The sequence below is a fragment of the Portunus trituberculatus genome, chromosome 2 (assembly GCF_017591435.1).
Source record: "Portunus trituberculatus isolate SZX2019 chromosome 2, ASM1759143v1, whole genome shotgun sequence".
NCBI lineage: Eukaryota > Metazoa > Arthropoda > Malacostraca > Decapoda > Portunidae > Portunus > Portunus trituberculatus.
In genome coordinates, this window is record NC_059256.1 from 12,430,211 (window position 1) to 12,434,133 (window position 3,923).

The following is a 3,923-nucleotide window of genomic DNA, read 5'->3' on the forward strand; positions in this document are numbered from 1 at the left end:
CAGTAATAGTGACAGTTATAGTGACAGTTATAGTGACAGTTATAGTGACAGTAATAGTGACAGTTATAGTGACAGTAATAGTGACAGTTATAGTGACAGTTATAGTGACAGTTATAGTGACAGTAATAGTGACAGTTATAGTGACAGTTATAGTGACAGTAATAGTGACAGTTATAGTGACAGTTATAGTGACAGTTATAGTGACAGTAATAGTGACAGTAATAGTGACAGTTATAGTGACAGTAATAGTGACAGTAATAGTGACAGTAATAGTGACAGTTATAGTGACAGTAATAGTGACAGTTATAGTGACAGTTATAGTGACAGTTATAGTGACAGTAATAGTGACAGTTATAGTGACAGTTATAGTGACAGTTATAGTGACAGTAATAGTGACAGTTATAGTGACAGTTATAGTGACAGTTATAGTGACAGTTATAGTGACAGTAATTTATTAAGATTATTTATTATTATTATTATTATTATTATTATTATTATTATTTTATGTAATTAAATAAATAAATAAATAAATAAATAAATATATAAATAAAAATATTGAAGGCAGGAATTATGAAGGAATATTTTTAAGGCATTTACAAATTCCTTTAACAAATTCTCAAAATGAACAAAAATGCGTAAATATATGTTAAAAAATACGTAGAATTTAAATACACAGATTATTTTATCAGAAAGTATTAAATAACACGGGAATTGGATAGAGATCTAAATTTTTTTCAACTATAAACTTCATCAATCAAGCAATTAATATCTTCACAAAATGTCGACATGGATTTAAATTGTCGTAAAAATGAAGCACAAATTAGTGAGATATAATTAATGATGAGAATTAAGTTTATTTATTCATTTATTTAATTATTTAGTCTTGTTATTGGTAAGTTTTAAGAGATGTCGATATTTTGTTGATATGTCGATAATTTGCGTAGGATTAAAAATATTACTTCATTATTTCTCTAACTCACCGTTTTCTTTAATTTCTTTCTCATTTTTGGGTGTTTTAATGATTCTACTTAAAATTATCATGTTTTTTGTGTATATTTGTGTGTTTTATAATTAGTTTTTCAGGATTTTGAAACATGTCGATAATTTGCATAGGATTAAAAATATTTCTTCAGTATTTCTCTAACTCTCCATTTTCTTTCATTTCTTTGTCATTTTTGGGTGTTTTAATAATCCTTTTTAAATTTGTTGTGTTTTTTTGTGTATATTTGTGTGTTTTTTAATTAGTTTAAGGTGATTTAGAAACATGTCGATAATTTGTAATGGATTAAAAACATTTCTGATTAATTAATACATTGACTCATTAAAACTTAGAATGACTTCACAAAATGTCGACATTTGAATTTAAATTGTCCTTCACCCCAGTCTGTCCCGGTCCATCCTTCACCACAGTCTGTCCCGGTCCATCCTTCACCCCAGTCTGTCCCGGTCCATCCTTCACCCCAGTCTGTCCCGGTCCATCCTTCCCCCCAGTCTGTCCCGGTCCATCCTTCACCCCAGTCTGTCCCGGTCCATCCTTCACCCCAGTCTGTCCCGGTACATCCTTCACCCCAGTCTGTCCCTGGTCCATCCTTCACCCCAGTCTGTCCCGGTCCATCCTTCACCCCAGTCTGCCCCGGTCCATCCTTCACCCCAGTCTGTCCCGGTCCATCCTTCACCCCAGTCTGTCCCGGTCCATCCTTCACCCCAGTCTGTCCCGGTCCATCCTTCACCCCAGTCTGTCCCGGTCCATTCTTCACCCCAGTCTGCCCCGGTCCATCCTTCACCCCAGTCTGTCCCGGTCCATCCTTCACCCCAGTCTGTCCCGGTCCATCCTTCACCCCAGTCTGCCCCCGGTCCATCCTTCACCCCAGTCTGTCCCGGTCCATCCTTCACCCCAGTCTGTCCCGGTCCATCCTTCGCCCCAGTCTGTCCCGGTCCATCCTTCCCCAGTCTGTCCCGGTCCATCCTTCACCCCAGTCTGTCCCGGTCCATCCTTCACCCCAGTCTGTCCCGGTCCATCCTTCACCCCAGTCTGTCCCGGTCCATCCTTCACCCCAGTCTGTCCCGGTCCATCCTTCGCCAAGAGAGAGCACACACACACACACACACACACGAACACACGTACAAACTCACTCTTCGTCAGGTAAATCACTAATATTCTCTCAAAATGGACCGATTTTAACAAACAAAGCACCAAAATGATCACCAAAATATTTTCCGCATCATTTTCCGGATGGTGATGAAGCCAAAAGTCACCAGAACACCCAAAATTGGTGATTTGTTTACATTTCACCACAATTTTAAAGGGTCTTATATTGTATTCCGTCTTGTCCGCCATTTGCAGAAGCCTACAGGAATTATTAATCTTCTAGGCCTCACTACGCCTATACTACCGTACGTATATACACCTCCGCTGGTGGGTAGGCCTATGCACCCTTCAGCTAGGCCTATGCAAAATTACATAGGTCTAGGTTAAGCAGAAGTGGGTGAAATAAGGCGTTTTGTTGATAAGGGTATTGTGGAGGGCCAGAAGGAAGACGAGGAGGAGGAAGATAGGCGAGGATTGGGCTACATCTGGGTACCTTAGCTTTAATTAGAGCTAGCTTACTTTTAGAGATATCTCACTTTTTGTGCAAAGATCTGTATCAACTATTTCAGTTTTTGCCCTGAGATAGGTTAAGTTTTTTTTTTTTCTCACTTTATGATGGGTTGGTGTGTTTGAGATTAGAGCGAGAGATAGAGCGAGGATTGGGCTACGTCTGGGTACCTTAGCTTTAATTAGAGCTAGCTTATTTTTAGAGATATCTCACTTTTTGTGCAAAGATCTGTATCAACCATTTCAGTTTTTGCCCTGAGATAGGTTAAGTTTTTTCAATTTTTCTCTACTTCATGATGGGTTGGTGTGTTTGAGATTAGAGCGAGAGATAGAGCGAGGATTGGGCTACATCTGGGTACCTTAGCTTTAATTAGAGCTAGCTTACTTTTAGAGATATCTCACTTTTTGTGCAAAGATCTGTATCAACCATTTCAGTTTTTGCCTTGAGATAGGTTAAGTTTTTTCAATTTTTCTCTACTTCATGATGGGTTGGTGTGTTTGAGATTAGAGCGAGAGATAGAGCGAGGATTGGGCTATGTCTGGGTACCTTCGCTTTAATTAGAGCTAGCTTACTTTTAGAGATATCTCACTTTTTGTGCAAAGATCTGTATCAACCATTTCAGTTTTTGCCCTGAGATAGGTTAAGTTTTTTCAATTTTTCTCTACTTCATGATGGGTTGGTGTGATTGGGATTAGAGCGAGAGATAGAGCGAGGATTGGGCTACATCTGGGTACCTTTGCTTTAATTAGAGCTAGCTTACTTTTAGAGATATCTCACTTTTTGTACGAGATAATTGATTTTACTATTAATCTACTTACCTCCACCTACACAGACCTTTCCTCCATGTTTCCTCCACCTTCCCTCCTACTCTGACTATCCTACCACCCTTCCTATGATAGTCAAAATAGTCGTTTTCTAAGATAGTCAAACATCAAAACCTGACAATTTTTCTCATTTTTACCTCCGAAAGTCTGCAGTCTTTCCTCCATATCTCCCTCCACAAGTTACCTCCACTTACCTCCACCTACACAGACCTTCCTCCATGTTTCCTCCACCTTCCTCCAATTCTGACTATCCTACCTTCCTTCCTTGATAGTTAAAAAAGTAATTTTCTAAGATAGTCTCATATCAAAACCTGACAAGTTTTTTTCATTTTTACCTCCGAAAGCCTGCAATCTTTCTTCCATATCTCCCTCCACAAGTTACCTCCATTTACCTCCACCCACACAGATCTTCCTCCATGTTTCCTGCACCTCTCCTGCAATTTTGACTATCTTACCTCCCTTCCTTCATAGTTAAAATAGTCATTTTCTAAGATAGTCTCAA